The following is a 17,792-nucleotide window of genomic DNA, read 5'->3' on the forward strand; positions in this document are numbered from 1 at the left end:
CGAAGAGTGAGGGAGAGTTAGGGCACCGGACTGGGAGGGGTCGGGGGCGTCTTCTGGGCTCCCGGGGCGAGGGGACGTGGGGAGGGGGCTGGGGAGAGGGTGGTATCCGGAGTCGAGGGCTGCTGTCAGGGGCCGGAAAATCCTTCTGGCCCTTGCAGCTGCTGTCGCCCTAGGTGTCTCCCTCCTGCCCTCTACGCCTCATTCCCTCCCGTCTCCCCAACCCGTTCACCTTCCCGAGGGACTCTCCAAAGTTGCACGGAGGTCACCCGACCACCGTGTAAGTATTCCCGACCGCCTACCCGCTGCTACCCCTCAAGTCGGTGAGAAGCATCAGCAGGATAGAAAGCCCCCTCCCCGCCACCTTGCTCGGTGACAGAGATTCTCAGAGAGAGAAAGACAGAGGGTAGAGCTCCCCTCCTCCCCTCTCTTCCCTTCCGGCAACCTTTTCCTAACTGCACCCCCTCCCCCTTTCAGAATCTTAATGAGCAGTTCTGGAAGAGTCCGGAAGGGCCTGGAGAAACCCCCGCATGCCTCAGTACTGTGGAATGATTATGTATGTGTTTATTTATTGTGCTTGCTTCAGTTATGTTGTGAATTGCCACATGGGTCTGCTTAAGCTAGGGAAGCACGTTTGCTGTGTTTGTGTTGTAGTACCAGAAACAGTGGCTGTACAATAAGACACAGACACACACAGAAAGCAAATGATTTTGCTAATGTAAACCAGAAGGCAATGTTGAAAACAGCACCTTCTCTCTCTCTCTTTAAAAAAAAAAGGGTGGGGGGGAAGGGGAAATTCTCAGCATGTGAGTTAAGAGAAGCTGTTAGGTCCACATAGGACCTCCTACTACTTTCACAACACTCAGGCTTAATACTTTAAGTTAAGATCAAGAGACCTGGGGATGTTTTGAAGTGTTTTGGAGCAGTTGAGTGACTTGGTCTAGTTTTGAAGAGAAACTCGCCTTTGTTTCTCACGCTGCCCAAAGACCAAATAGGGGAGTGTGTTTGGAAAATGCCCAAATTCAGAAGCTGCAGACAAGAGAAGAGAGGAAGAAAGAGGAAGGCTGGGGGATGAGGTTGGGGCGTGGTGTCAGCATTCTTTTTGTTTCTTTTTTTTCCTGTCCAGTAGATTTGATATTATCAAAATGACTTAACCAACCTGAGAAACAGTTTTGTCACTGTGGGAAAGAGAGGGAAATTTAAACAGTTCTCAAACCTGAGCTGAGGAATAGCTGACAGGAAGAAGGTATGTGAAAACATTGATGGAGAGGAAGTGACTTGATAAGGCTTCTTTTTCTTCAAATATGAAAAGAGTCAAGTATATCATGGAACAGGCCGAAACCATCTTTCAAACATGTATTTGTCTGTTATGCATGGCTTTGTTTTCTCTACTAAAACAGTTCTGGTAACTCTTCAGACTCACGTTACATAGAATTAATATATTGAGAATGGTATCCTAGCGCATTAGACTTTCCACTGCTGGGGTGGTGAGTGTAGGTATAAGTTCATTTATTTTCTTTAATAAATCAAAATGGCATTTAAATCTTTGTTTGTGGCATGCACTGAAACCTGCTGGTCTTCTTAACAGGAATTGCAAACGGAGCAGACACTTCTGATGGGTGGTGCTCTAACCAAATAGAGCAGATCAATCGATTAGGTTTCCATGTGTGTGCCGCTCAATTTATTCTATACAATTTTTCCAGAAATTAAAAGGTTACCAAGAGAGTACCATGTTCCCATCTCCAACTGAGCACCACTTATTACTGCAACAGTATTTCAATATTAAGTGATCTTCAAGATATTTTATCTTTCATTTTGAGTTCTGAATTTGAATCAGCATGAGAATGTCAGTGCAGAGAGATAAGGTATAACTATGCAGACAGCTGAAGGGCTGGTAGGGAAGGTGTTGCTGAAAAGAATATCTGGGGCTGTTCTCAGTAACCGTGTTTACAGGGACATTTCTATTGCAACTAGAATTTTAGTAAGAGCCTCCCAGAGGTAATGGGCTTATGTTTGCAAGTGATCCGAAGTGTCTATTTTGTCTCCTTTATGGGCATGCTAGGCACTTTAGCTGAATAATCAAGGCAGAACTTTCCTGGTGCCCCATGACATATTCTAATATAGACAAAGCCCTGGATTAGTGTGTCACAGGAAAGGGGGTTATTTATGAGGATCTCCTTTTGTTTACAGATGTTGCAATACAAGTAGCTTCAGTCCTGTTTCAGTTATATTTAAATGTCTTGCGTGCTTGACGGTGTTAAATGCAAAATAAATTGTATCTGAGGAAGTTAAAGTATGCCTTACGGATTGACTTAAGCAATTGGTTTCAATTAGACACTGAAGATCTCATTATTCTGCTGGGGGGAATTTTTGATATAATGTAGGAATTTTTTACTTGCTTCAAAAGTGTTGGAAAACTGGGGGAACAGAAGGATTTTGAGGGAAATGCCAAAAGCTACATTAATGAAGAAAAACACTGTTGAGATACTTTTGAATAATAGATAGGATATGTTATATGGTCAACCACAAGATAAAATTTTTACACAGTGTTTTTATGGCTTTAAATTGGCTGCATTGTAAACTAAGCTTACTACTCTATTAAGTCATTATACTTCTCAATTATTTAACATTTCTGGCCAACCTGTCTTCTGTGATCGTTTTCTGTACACATCAGAAATGATATGTGCAGTAGTAATTGCTTGTTGTTAGTATTGGGACTTTGCAAGGGAGCAAGGTTTAATTTTAACTTCTTGGTACGAATATTACAAAGAATGCACAGAGGAACAAGAATGTGATGGAAAAAGAGTGAGCCCTCTGAAATGGAGATAGCTACAGAATCAAAATGTACCTAATACAATATGAGTTATTCTCACTAAGAAACCTTGACAGTATCTGCCTTCTAGGTACTGTGCATTTGGAAATACTATATCTCCATTTAAATGCAGATCTTCTGTTTTCTCCAGGGAGCAGTTGGTGAATCTTTCAATTGAACTACTGGTATGAGAAAACCAACTGAAAATTTCTCCATGAACAATAGAACCTGTGGTTCTGAAGTAATGATTACCAGGTTTCATTTAAAATATCTTTATAAAGTCAAAATAGTGTACCGGGACTTCTCGTGCAAACAAAGAAATTTTCTCTTGTCACTTTGTTAGTTTTCTAAAGCTGTGAAATAATTTGGCTCTGCAATCCAGTGTAGGTTAGCATTGCCATCCCAGTAGAGTAAGTGGGCCTCAGGAATCCGAGCAAGGAATTATGAGTAAGTTCTACAGGTACCTAACCCTCTCATGCTAGCAGGTGGGGGTGGGGTACTGTAGGAGACTTTAAGGGGATTTCTGCGGACTTACTTTCTTTTGATTGTTTAGAACCTAATTAATAGTGCTTTGTACTGGAACTAATGGTGGGGGTAACCAAAAAGGAGAGCCAGATCCTATGGGGCCTTCTTTTAAGAAATGATTGCAGAAAGTAAGAGGTTTTTGAAATAGAATGTAGACACACAGCCTTATGGTTTTCGAATCTTCAGATTTAGGTTACTGGAAAAATCTTTTGCAAACCTTTAAATTCCTGAGGACCTCATTGTGATAATATTAAGACTCTCGGTGTCCTTATCAAATAGCTAGGAAAGATTTCTTTCTCTTGGAGATTAGATACTATTCATGTACTCCACCTTGATGATTTCCAATGGTAAAAGACCACTGTCCCTTTAGATTTACCTCTTCCATTGTACTGGGTGTAAATCCCACCTCCCATAATTCCTCTGACTTTTGCACCACATACAGATATTTACTAGTGTATTTATACCGTTAAGCTCAATAATACCTGTAGTTGTGAAGAAGAATCACTGACAGTTTTAAATCAAGCTTCTGTTTATATGTCTGTTATGAAGGGTTCTTTGTTCATTTCAACCAGGGAATGATCATAGTTACCACAAGAGAGGGTTCAGTGTGTTTGGAATTCCTGTGATAAAATGCAAGACTCTGGAGAATCTAAGACATTTTATTTACTTATGGACATTTATGGCAGTTTCAGATGGCAATCTGCTAAAGTAAGTGACCTGGATAGACTCTCGAAAGGATGCGAATTAATGAATAAGATTATTTCAATTCTCCTTTACACATGATTTTTTTTCGCTTGGCAAACATGCATATTTGATGGTGGTTTAGTGCTTGTTTTGGAGACTCAAAATCAGGATGCTAAATTAACATTATATGAAGCATAGCAAAAACTTTTGTTTTCCTATTCTGATACTTATGCATAGGATAGTGTTTCCACATATCTGTGTTACCAGAGTGGCCCATTTAAATTCGATCTCACTCTAAGATATATTAGATTAATAAGGCTGATTTTATGACCAATATAATTTATATTCACAAATACCTGTTTTTATTAGCACAATTATAGATTGTGAAGCAAATTTCCATATATGTTAAATACTAAGAACAAGAATAAGAATAACTAACATTTGTATATTGTTACAGTTTATATCCATACATTCGTAAGCGGTTCTTTGGAAGAATATTTATTGCACTTTCTTACTCAAGAAGACAATCAGTTTCTGCAATGTAGACATTATGTGGAAATAGATTCTTTTATCAGAGTTTCCTCCCTCCCTTCCTTCCTTTTTACCTCCTCTTTCTTTTTTCTTCTTTTCTCTACCTAATGGGTGAAAAAAATCTAATGACTTTTTTTTTTGGTGGAGCATGTATAATTGCTTATCCCATATTTCTATTAAAAAAGGAGCTGTAACAAGCAATCCAACGTGATTTTTGGAATACATCTTCTGCCTAACAGTGTTCTTGAGGAAAATGTAAGGTTGCAGAAATCATTTCATGCCCTGTATGTTTTCAAACATAAATCAGGAAAATTGTTAGCGAGTTATAGCTCTTCTTAGAGACTATGGTATAGTGCTACAGTAAACACAGGCTATATATTTTTTCCAAGTTATTATGTGAAGAGAGAAATCCAAAGTTGGCTATTTAGATGAATAGTTTAATTCGGTTATTAGAAATTCATTTTCTATTTAGTATGAACATTTATTTTCCAAGGGCTGCAGAAATGGGACATCATACCTGATGATCCTTTGGCTCAATCACCTTCAGAGTAGAAATTTGCTCTTTTTAGCTAACGTGTGTACTCCTGAACATCGATCTTCAGCTAAGGATGGGTTGAATGGTCCTAAGCAAAGTTTATAGCTTGATCTGGTTGCCCTCTTTATCAGAGAACAGTGAACCTTTGTTTCTTCATTTCTAAAATAAAGATGCTTGTCTTGGTGGTCTCCAACTTACTTTGCCCCTGTGGTTCTGCATTAAGTGATTGATTAATAATGAATCAACCAATTAATTATAAGCCTGCTTATTTCTATTCTATAAACGAATTATTTACCTAAGCATGGCCTGATGCCTGAACAGAAATGTTAGTCTTCAGAGTAGTAAATGAGCTCAGATTCAGAGGTTTGAAATGAAAGCCTCATGAAATTTAGATTCTTAAGTTTACATTAATGTTTTTCATTTATGGATCAATTACTAGATACTCAAACTGTACTTTTTTTCATAGAAAACAGTCTTAAGTATTGATGACTTTCCTGGGTTAGACCATTAAAGCCCATGTTACTTATTGGAGTGAAATATTGTATATATCAGAGATGAAAAGAATGTGAAAAACAGTTCTCGTATGACACAAGTGATACACATAACATAAAGGCAATAAAACTGAATGACAGTTGATCATTTATCTAGACTTTGGAGGGTTGATGTTTAAGAGGATGCCCATTTAACTGGAAGTTGAAAAGATAGATGTAAACGATTGTAGAATATCTGAAAGGGATCTTAGAAACTTTTGAGATTTTTAGAGTCTAGTGGCAAAGTATATGGCTTTTCTTTCCCTTGGAATAGTGTAATATTAGCACAAATTCTTAAGTTTGTCACCTGTGATAAGATTTGTTTTTTTGACACCCAACTGCATTGAAAAGTGGGGGAGCAAGGAAAAATGGAGAGACAAAATTATTCTCTGAAATAATTGGCCAAAATGTGAGAAAGAAAAGATGGTAGGAATTTGAAGGTAAAAGAGAGAGGCATTTGAGTATGGGTGTGTGTGTATGTGTGTGTATGTGAAAGCCTTGTCTGCATTTAACTGGTCTGTGGGATGGGAAGCCAAAAAAGGAGAAAGGGAGAAACTAATGTGGGCACATTCTTCTGGAAGTAAAAGTACAGTATGTTTGTTATGTGGAAGCCTAAGAAGTAGATGAAGTTAGAGAATCCATTTTGAAACTTTTGCTCTGCCCCTTATTGGCTATATGATCTCATGAAAGCATTAAACTCTCTGCATTTGCTTTATCTGTGAAGATGTGAATAATAAAAGCACTGCTTCCAATATGGTTGTTGAGAGTTGAGAGAGTTTAATGGATATAAAAGTGCTTGGAAACTACACTGAGTTTCAGGTGGTGGGAAAGTCATTGGGTCAACCAGTTCTCTGTGCCCACGTGGTCTGACCAAGTCCTAGGCTGATTTGTTTAGCTCCAGAGTGGTCCTTGGTAGGCGTGCTTTCTGTCCACTGGGATCCAAGAAGTGTAGAAGTGCTCTACATATTACTTTATTTAGGGAGGAAGCAGGAAATAGTATGCAGCTGACCAGTTGAATGTAGCAAGCCTGATAATTTTAACATTTGCAATACCAGTAGTGAGGAGCATATTTACTTTCCCTTACAGATGGGATGACTTTGGAAACAAAGTCTTTTTGTTTCCAAAAATGATGTATTTAATAATTGCTTTCTTGTCTTACACATTGCTTGTCATTTGCACTTTTGCCATGACATTGATAATAATCTAAATTTCCTGGATTTTTGTTAAGTCTGAAGAAATCGTTGTTTGGCAGTAAATACTTATAAATAATGATATAAATTCCATTTAAAAAAAAGATTTCCAGAATATAACATAACTAATTAATGTAATAGATCAGTTGAACTCCAAGTTCTAGATACCATACAGGCTCTCTTTCAAGAATATTTTTAATTTTTATGTATGATTCTCTGATAAATGTCTAGCCAGTTCTTCCATGAGAAATGGACTACATTTCAAAGCATAAAATAAAGCAGTAGATCCACAGTTACTCAAGAAATTTGAGCTGTTTGTAGACAACATCTTTTAAAAATGCAGATCCATAAATCTGCTTGAATTCTACCTGAGACTGGCCCTGTGCTCTGCTCTGATTCCCAAGATAATGATCAACGGAATTCTGCACTTTGTGATCTGTTAACCTAGAAACTGAAGTGGGCCTGGCAATCAAGAGATGTCTTGAGATCAAGTTCTGAATTAAAAGTAGAGATTTAATCTCTCTTACGAAAATTCATTAGGCCCTCAATGTACAGAATAGATGCTAAAAAAAATGAAGAAAACAATCTTTAGGTAGTTTAATTATGAGTCAATGTTAAAAGCTTTGACAGGTACATAATTCTTTGGAAGTTACTGAAGACATAGCGTGAGCACTGAAAGGGCACAAATAACCTCCAATCATTGTTTGCTGGGGAACTCAAGCTTCCTTTGAAGGTGATTATAGTGGTAAAATTCACCCAACTTGAGTTTCTTTTAAATCCAGGACAACTTATTAAATAATATGTTGAGCATCATGCTAGCACCTTTTGAGAAGTATAATAAATACACAGGAAACTGTTAAGCGAGTGGGACAATATAGAAAGGCGCAAAAAATGAATGCTACATGGTGAATTCTCATGTACATTCTAAAGAGTACTTGACAGAATCCGAGCTCGGGTTGGTATTCAGGCTGCCATTTACCAGCCGTGTGAGCCTTACCTTTTTAAGCTGTAGTTTTCTCATTTGCAAACTGGGCATCTGTCTCATAGGATTTTTATGATGATCAGATGAGACACAGTATTTGGAAGTGTTTTTGTGCTTTATGATAGAGACTACACAAATCACAGGAGGGAAGGAGAAGACATGAGCTCGTAGTACTGCACTTGAGAGAAGGGCCATAGCTGGTTGACTTTGTACCCCCAGAGTCTGGCACTGTTCCTGGCTCCAAGAAGAGGCTCAGTAAGTGTTTGTAAGTGTGTCCATGCCAGGCACTGTGGTAAGCCCTTGACCTATGTTATCCTTTAAATTCTAATGATAATCTTATATAGTAGATATATTATTTCCATTTCATAGATGAGGAAACAGACGTTCAGTGATTTTAAGCAACTCCCAGCCTCGTGCAGGTAGAAAGTAGTAGGGTCAGGATAGGAAGCTCTGTCTGTCTGGCACCAGCACCCAGACTCTTTTTTTCATTACAAATCGTGTGGGCTCTCAAACGTTCTGAACAGTAGTGTTGCCAAAATGAAAAGCAAACGCCTTGGGTAATTCACCAGTTGTCCAGGCAGCCCCTGGACCGGCTTTCAGATAACTGGAACACTTCCTTCTGCTTCCTGACACATTCAACATGGCCTTTTGTTAAACTGTCAGTTCCGATTTCTGCCCTTTGAAGCAAAATGAACAATAGTGAGAAAATACCATATAATATACCATAACCTAGACTCGTCACAGGGACAGAAGGGAGTGGAGGGGCAGTGAGGAATGCACTGATAGTGAAGTGGTTAACCAGTGACTTGGGTTAAGTTTGTTCCAGCAGCCAGCAGGCACCCCCTCTCCTTTTTCTGTCTTTCTGTCTCTCTTTCTTGCTGTCTCTGATGCCCTCTTACCTTTCCCTCTTAGACTCTGCAAGGTCTAGAATTTCCATCCTTTTCCATAGTAACGGTGGTAAAGAAGGTAATTCCAACACTGAGCAGCATATTCCATGTTCTGCATTGCTTGCCTGCTCTTAATATGCCTACAGCCTCATTTTATCAGCAGGCTCTAGGTGACTGAAGTTTTGCAGTTGCGCCCGGTTTACAGTGAACAATAATAAAATAGCCCTCCACCCCTGTGCACAAACAGTAATTTAAAAACTCTAGCCTCTGAATTAGGAAGCAGACTGCAGATCAAAGCCCTGCACCACCCAGTCCTATCTTGTTTCCTCCATTCATTTATGTGGAGTATCAGAGGAGTCTTCATCAACACAGGCTTAGCAACACACTGTGGATCTGACGTCTTACCTAAGAAACAAAGGGAAATACATTTGAAAAATTGGGATTCACTTTCTAAAAATTGCGTGACACGTACAGCACGTGGTAAGTCAGGACAGCAGATAGAGACAGCAGTTAACGTAAGTCCAGGGAAAGCCTTCCGCCGCTGTCAAGAGTCCAGTGGGTACCAGGGTCTGGGTGCCCAGGAAGTGCGTGAACATACCGAGATGAAAGCCAGTGGGGAGACTCTGCCCACGCTCCTCCCCGACCTGTGGGGAGTCTGCCGGCTTGAATTGTGTGAAGTGGTCAGAGGTTGCTTGGCTCTCCAGCCCTTGGCACCGGCGTCGCTGAAATGTGATACCACTGATTTTCAGCGAAGGTTCCTTCCTGCAGGGCTGCAAACACAGATCAGCTGCTACTGTGTATACACAACCAGGGAGCAAACCACCCAGCGCAGTTAAAGCAGCCTTTTTAACCCTGAGACTTTTCAAGAGCTCCTCTGCATGCAGGACATTTCCTTCTCTGCTGTCAGATGGAACCCTGCGCTCGTGTCATCAGATCCGAGCTGGGCTCCCTGCTGCACAGTAGAGAGGCTTCCTTAAGACATGTGTCCTTGAAACTGCAGCAAACTCTTGGAAGAACCCAGAACGTGTAAGTATGTATGATTTAGGCAGCAATAGGACAGGGCAAAGCTGCAACCATTATACAATATCCGATTAGCAGTGCAGGAGGGATTTTTCCGACGTTATGTTACATTCCTTTTCAATTCGTTCTGAGGAAACAAATCAATTCTAGCTTCTGATACAGTGACTTTGCAGTAGATGGGGTTGTAATATGTTAGCATTCACTATTTGCTGTTCTCATTTTGCATTTAGATGTGTGATGTGTGGGACAATTATTGTGGGCATTAAACTAGACACCTTCTCAATTTTTATTAGGAATTATAATTGCTGGTCATGTCCATCTTGAGAAACAAGTTTGCTTTGGGGAACGTTTTTCAAGAATTAACCACATAAAGTCACAGACAATGGAATGAATTTGTACCGTTCTCATTCTCAATAAAACATACTAGTTTGCAGTTTTAATTTACTCGTAAAGAGCATTCCACTGAGGTTTTGTCTTAATTGAATCCTACCAGTGCTGTCTGTTTGGTGTTTTACTGTCTTGTATGTATCTGCTTAAGTTACTTTGCTGGGATTGCAGTCTGGTTAAACCTTTAGATCCAGAGAACATAATGTGAACACTTATGTAAAACAAATGCTCACAAAATGTTGAGGGGGGTGGTGGATTTGTTTTTTAAGAGTGGTCCTACTACCCTTGAAAGCTTTTTAGATGCACAGCATGAATGGCTGTCAGATGGAGACCACAGACTGGGTAGTCTGAGGCTCTAAGTCAAATCTCAGCTTGTCCACTTTTGCAACTCCAACCAATAACACCCGGGACCCCTTTCTATCAATTTTTAATATGCACCAATACTTAAGTTTATAAGATTAATTTCTCTCAGATTAGTCTGATTGATAGCTGGGTTGTGGTTTCTTAAGAGCTTGCTCTCTGAAGCCCACAGCAGAGCTGCATTCCATTTAACTAGTGAACGTAAAAGCGGGTAACCATGGATTCAGCCACCACTAACTGCCAGGGCAATGACTTGTTGTAAACAATACAAATGAGCCAGGAGAGCAGAGGCAACCAGACATGAAATGATTTTAATAGAAATTACGGTAAAAGGTCATGTGATGTGGTATCAGCTTCTGTTCAGTTTTAAAGGGAAAGCCTTTCTTTTCTCCCCATCACCCCCCACTCCCCCACCACTGATTTCCAATCAACTCAAGTAAGTATCTCCGCCAAGATGGCAGGTCCCACTCACTGCTTCCGTGGAGAAGGGTGACTGGTGTAATTCTCTGCAAAGTGTGGTGACTGATGGGTTTTCCCTGGTAAGTTCCTTCCTTGGAGAAACTGAAAGGAAATCTGTGTGTTCCTGGGCTCCCTTCGTGGAAGGTCATGCTAATTGTGTGCTAGGAGTCCTTAAACACTGACGTCATTGTGGGTTCCTTTGCTTTTACGTGACCCAATTCTCTTTTCTTTCCCTTCCTAAGTCTCTGGCATATTTTGTAACCTTCATCTTTCTGAAAACAGTTATTGGCTTTAAAAGCAACTTCTGCAGTATGGTAATGAGCGCATGCGGATCCTGGAGAAGTGCCATGCCTAAACTTCAGGGTTTTCATCCACACACACCTCTCCTGAGTTCTAAAAGGATCAGGTTTTACAATACATTTTCAAGACGTTGGAGTGCCTCACTCCACACTTAGACTAAATAATTCCTCAGAAGGTCATGGTTAGCTGGGGCCTCAGTTTATTTGCTATTCTAATACTAGCTTTGCTTGTCAAAGATAATTGAAAGAAGAGACTAGTAACTGGGGAGGGGTGGGAAGGAGCAATTTGAAGCAGGTGTGAGAACACCAAGACCAAAGAAGGTTTTGGGTAAACTATAATTAAAATACATTGTTTTTGCTTTTCCTTGCCTTGATTCTCCAAGTTGAAAGATAGGAATACAGTGTAGTCTATGGGGTGGTTAGGACCATAATCTTTGGAGTCAGACACAGGTTGGAGTCTTTCTCTGGACCTCCCTATGCTTAAGATTTGGGCCAAAGTGATTTCCCTCTCTGAGATTCCACATCCTCATCCGTAGATTGGGGATAACAATGCACACCAGTGGGCAGGTGGAAGGATTAAATGAGACGGTGCACAGAGAGTATTTCACACCATGTCTGGCACATAGTAAGTGCTCAGTAAACTGTTGCCAGCTTCATTATTATTTCTGATTGAGGAAACATATAGTTAAGTAGAATACTGCGCTAACTATTGGGTCAGAAAAAGACAATATTCACATCACATCAAAGACCTGTCATTCACATGGTCTTTCCTAGTGACATCTGTGCACCGCCGTACTTTGTCCTCACTTGAGAGTTGGTGATACAGTTTGTACTATAGTGTAGTGCTTCATATAACATTTACTGAAAGCCAAAAGTAATAACTTACTACTATGTAGTTTTTCATTTTCATGAAAATTATTTAGGAAAATTAAGTAGGATTTTTTTTTCTAAGGAGGGTTTTTTTTGTATTTAGGATTTCAGATACTTTGGATATTGAGGCAGCATGCACATGTTATCTGTGATCCTGCAGCTAGAGTTCAGAGCAGAAGGACTCTTAGTAAGACATTCATAGCTGCATCAATCCTGAAAGCTTAACAATAGTGGTTACTAGTTACTCTCCAAGATAATATGTACTAAAGAGCAGTAATAACTAACAGGCTGGTAAACATGGAGGTTATATGCTACCAAAGACATATCTATTGAGTGGATTCCTTTGACCTTTCTGGAATCTATGGTCCTGATTCTCTCTTTCTTCCTTCCTTCCTTCCTTTTAGCTCTTATATATCCTCTCAGGTATATAGTATTTCCTTTTTCTCTGTGAACAAGAAAGGTTCATGGAAGAGAAAAAACAGGGACAGGAGACCCACAGTCTTTTTGCTAACTCTGGTTTTATAAATGGGAACTTTGAGAGAAGTCAGAAAAATCTGTTTTTCTTTCTATTGCTATTGAAGTGGGGAGGCACATCTGAAGTGACCTGCAGACCCCAGGGAAGCCTTGCTCAGTAACTCTTTGTTGATTCATTGATTAAAAGGCATGGAGGGAAGGGACATCAAGCATGGAGATTCCCTTAGTAGTGAAAGCTTTGGACCCCCAAGCTGCAATGTGCAGTAGGATGGCTTCTCTGTGACCTTCCAACAACTAATCTCCTTTAAGAACTGAATCAAAGCAGTTAAGGGCTTTTGTCAGATGGACTTTGCCTACAGTTGGGTTTTTGGCAGTTGCATGTAGAAGGAAATACATTCTTCACAAGGATATGAACTTTTTTTTCAGAAAGGAATGAAGACAAGATGCCAGCAGAGATCTCTAGAGAGGGACTCTTGTTTATCCACGGTACTGTTCAGGCAGGGACAGCTGCAAGGTGGGTGACTTTCTCACACTTCCCCAGCCAACCTTTTCCTTTGTCACCCTTGTCCGATGGTCTGATCCACATGCACATTAATGCAGTGGGCCCCTCTCCATACTCTTCTCTTCCATGGACAGAGAAAAAGCCTGTGATTAGCATTGGTACCATATGAGTGACAATGGGTATCTGCTATCTATTTCTCGGGAGATCATAGATTGTAGAAGTTAGAACTGGAAACTATTCATTTTAATGGATGAACAACTTGTTCAGAGTGACACAACTTGTGAGTTGTAAACTGGGACTAGAACTGGGGATTTCTGATTCCAAGCTAGTGCTTATTTTGAGAGCTCCTACCTTCTAGTATTTAGACTAGTGAAGAGTTGCATTATAGTGATAGAAATCCAGTTTAGGAAATGGTAAGACTATCCTAAAGGGATTGCTTGAAAGAATCATATAGGTCTGGCTGTAATCCTGAGCTATAATTTTAAACTCTGTGATCCTTGGGAAAGATAACCATTCTGAACTGTGGTTTCCTTCATTGTAAAACTGAGGTTGCAATAATTATTATGCTTGTATTTTAGGTTTTTTGTAAGGATTAAATAAGATTACACATGTAAAGCACCTTGTCCAAAGTGAGATAGTTATCAGGAAATATTATTGCCGTTCCTCTTCCCTCCTCAAGGTCAGTGCTGGAGTCATGCTTGGTAGAATCATGAGGAAAGGCTTTTTCTTAAGTATGCCTCTGGAATGATGTAGCCTGATAGTTTTCAACATTTCTTTGGCTGTAACACAGACAGGAATTGTCTGGGAAGAAAATGTATGTCATTTGCCTGGCATAGGCTAATGAAAGAGTAATAATCCGGTGGTGGTGATGGTAATGGTGGTGGTGGAGATGATGGCGATGCTGATGGGCGGTGTGCACACACCCCGGGTAAGTCCAAGGTAAAAGCAATTCCCAAGGCTTTGGATCTCACTGCCTTCTTTTCTACTAGACAGGAAATCAGAATGCTGGTGTGCAAGGGCGGGTGCCATTCTAAGTGCAGCTACATTCATTTCAATTAAAAGGAAAATAACCAGCAGAGCTCAGGGCTTTATTGCTGGTAACAAATTACTGGCAACATACCACTTGGTCCAAAAGATGCCACCTTTCCTGGAGGAACATGATTTTGAAAGATGCTTTATGCTGCAGCTCTAGAACTAGACTACATGTGTTTGAGTTCTGGATCAGCAACTCCCCAGCTGTAATGGTCCAGGGAAATGACTGAACCTCTCTTGTAAGTCTCTATTCCCTCATCTTTTGTTGGAATACTAATGAAAGATGATTGTTCATATGATTGTGGTGAGGATTATGATGTGTTGACACATGTAAGGTACCAAGAAAAGTGTCTGGCACACAGTAAGTCTTCAGTGCTAGCAATTTTTAGAGGATTTTTGTCTCCGGGCTATTTTTATGGGACAGTGTCCTAGCTTGAGATTCTCTTCCCAAACTCCCATTAATAATCCTAGCCATGGTGTCACTAATACTTAAAACTGATTTTTAGTTTTAACATAATAAGAGCGCCTCCTCTTTATTGTGCACTTACCATTTAACCAGGCATTAGGCTATGTGTGTTTTTTTTTTTTTTTTTTTAATAATTATTTTTTATTGAAGGGTGGTTGACACACAGTATTACATTACATGAGTTTCAAGTGTACAACACAGTGGTAGAACATTTATATACATAATTCTAGGTTCCAGCTATCACCCTACCAGGCTGTTACAATATCTTGACTATATTCCTTATGCTATACCTTACATCCCGGTTACTAATTTATTTTACCATTGGAGGTCTGTCCTTTTTTTTTTGTTTTTTGTTTTTTGTTTTTTGTTTTTTGTGAGGGCATCTCTCATATTTATTGATCAAATGGTTGTTAACGACAATAAAATTCTGTATAGGGGAGTCAATGCTCAATGCACAATCATTATTCCACCCCAAGCCTAATTTTTGTCAGTCTCCAATCTTCTGAGGCATAACAAACAAGTTTTTACATGTAGAACAAATTCTTACATAATGAATAAGTTACATAGTGAACAGTACAAGGGCAGTCATCACAGAAACTTTCGGTTTTGCTCATGCATTATGAACTATAAACAGTCAGTTCAAATATGAATACTCATTTGGTTTTTATACTTGACTTATATGTGGATACCACATTTCTCTCTTTATTATTATTATTTTTAATAAAATGCTGAAGTGGTAGGCAGATACAAGATAAAGGTAGAAAACATAGTTTAGTGTTGTAAGAGAGCACATGTAGATGATCAGGTGTGTGCCTGTAGACTATGTGTTAATCCAAGCTAGACCAGGGCAATAAAACATCCACGTATGCAGAAGATTTCTCTCAGAACGGGGGGGTGAGGTTCTAAGCCTCACCTCTGTTGATCCCCAATTTCTCACCTGATGGCCCCCCTGCGACTGTGCCTGTCTTAGGTTGTTCCTCCCTTGAGGAATCTTACCCGTCTCTGGCTAACCAGTCATCTTCCGGGGCCATACAGGGAAATGTGAAGTTGGTAAGTGAGAGAGAAGCCTTATTGTTTGAAAAAGTTAGCTTTTTACTTCTTTGCATATTTATGCCCTGTGGCTTCTATGCCCAGCATTTGTCTTGAGGTATCTTTACCACTTGGAAGAATTATGATACTCGGTAAATTTGATATGAGGCACGAATTCTATTTAAGGGTTGTAATTAGGAAGGAAGAAGAAAAGCTATAGAAGTAGCAGGCGGAAGAAAACATGGGAAGATTGATTATTTCTTTGATATATCTTCTTGTAGAGTAACTTCAGCATGTATAGGTTTTAAGCTACTACTTAAATTGCACACACACATTAACATAATAGGAGTATAGTTACATAACCAAAGCATATCTGTAATTACCAGCCATCTGCAGTGAAACCAAGAAAACCAGTTAGGCACCTTAGGCATTTGTGAAAACTTATCTATGATATGGTGGATATTGTCCAAATGAACTTGAACAGTCTGAGAGAAATCAGACAAATTAAAACAACCCATTCCTAGGGACTGTTCACATGCCATATGTTCTTTTAACAATAAATAGTTTGTAGTTGTAAGACTTTGGAGCGCTACAATTTGCACTTCTCCAAATTCTTGGTTGAGTTCCAACAGTATAGATCCAGTCCAATTTTGTTGTTTTACTGTATGCACAGGCCAGCTTAGATATCTCCTTCCTCATTTCCATGGCAGGTCCAGGAACTGGTGGGATGAGTGCATCTACAGCTGTAGCAGTGCGTGGATCTTTGTTGGGGTTTTTTGATGATCATCTTCTGGCATGAGTCTTCCAGAGGGTGCAGATGTTGGAAGTTCTTTTTCATATCGTATCTTAGTTCATTTTCGGGGTAGCCCAATTAGGCTTTGATCCTCTGTATAAACACAAACAGACCCTTTGCCTACACTTTTATATGCCCTTTATACCCTTGTGTAGAACTCGTTGGAGGTTACCACACAGGAACTGCCCTTTTTTTTTTTTTTTTTTTTTTTTTTTGCTATCACTAATCTACACTTACATGACGAATATTATGTTTACTAGGCTCTCCCATATACCAGGTCTCCCCTATAAACCCCTTTACAGTCACTGTCCATCAGCATAGCAAAATGTTGTAGAATCACTACTTGCCTTCTCTGTGTTGTACAGCCCTCCCTTTTCTCCTACCCCCCCATGCATGTTAATCTTAATACCCCCCTACTTCTCCCCCCCTTATCCCTCCCTACCCACCCATCCTCCCCAGTCCCTTTCCCTTTGGTACCTGTTAGTCCATTCTTGAGTTCTGTGATTCTGCTGCTGTTTTGTTCCTTCAGTTTTTCCTTTGTTCTTATATTCCACAGATAAGTGAAATCATTTGGTATTTCTCTTTCTCCGCTTGGCTTGTTTCACTGAGCATAATACCCTCCAGCTCCATCCATGTTGCTGCAAATGATTGGATTTGCCCTTTTCTTATAGCTGAGTAGTATTCCATTGTGTATATGTACCACATCTTCTTTATCCATTCATCTATTGATGGACATTTAGGTTGCTTCCAATTCTTGGCTATTGTAAATAGTGCTGCAATAAACATAGGGGTGCATCTGTCTTTCTCAAACTTGATTGCTGCATTCTTAGGGTAAATTCCTAGGAGTGGAATTCCTGGGTCAAATGGTAAGTCTGTTTTGAGCATTTTGATGTACCTCCATACTGCTTTCCACAATGGTTGAACTAACTTACATTCCCACCAGCAGTGTAGGAGGGTTCCCCTTTCTCCACAGCCTCGCCAACATTTGTTGTTGTTTGTCTTTTGGATGGCAGCCATCCTTACTGGTGTGAGGTGATACCTCATTGTAGTTTTAATTTGCATTTCTCTGATAATTAGCGATGTGGAGCATCTTTTCATGTGTCTGTTGGCCATCTGTATTTCTTTTTTGGAGAACTGTGTGTTCAGTTCCTCTGCCCATTTTTTAATTGGGTTATTTGTTTTTTGTTTGTTGAGGCGTGAGAGCTCCTTATATATTCTGGACGTCAAGCCTTTATCGGATGTGTCATTTTCAAATATATTCTCCCATACTGTAGGGATCCTTCTTGTTCTATTGATGGTGTCTTTTGCTGTACAGAAGCTTTTCAGCTTAATATAGTCCCACTTACTCATTTTTGCTGTTGTTTTCCTTGCCCGGGGAGATATGTTCAAGAAGAGGTCACTCATGTTTATGTCTAAGAGGTTTTCGCC

General features: G+C 39.8%; 1 protein-coding gene across 7 annotated transcripts in view; it reads left to right on the forward strand.

Annotated features, from left to right (window-relative positions):
• The window catches only part of ESRRG (estrogen related receptor gamma), a 590,395-nt gene that overhangs the window by 41,719 nt on the left and 530,884 nt on the right, over positions 1-17,792 (forward strand). Inside the window, exon 1 of one of the 7 annotated variants that reach the window (XM_057494901.1) lies at positions 12,985-13,056. The exons of the other annotated variants lie outside the window; for them this stretch is intronic. The gene's annotated coding sequence lies outside the window, so the exon portion shown is untranslated. Of the gene's footprint in view, positions 1-12,984; positions 13,057-17,792 lie in introns of those variants that run through there. 7 annotated transcript variants of the gene reach the window in all.

This window comes from Manis pentadactyla, chromosome 19, assembly GCF_030020395.1.
Source record: "Manis pentadactyla isolate mManPen7 chromosome 19, mManPen7.hap1, whole genome shotgun sequence".
Taxonomy (NCBI): Eukaryota; Metazoa; Chordata; class Mammalia; order Pholidota; family Manidae; genus Manis; species Manis pentadactyla.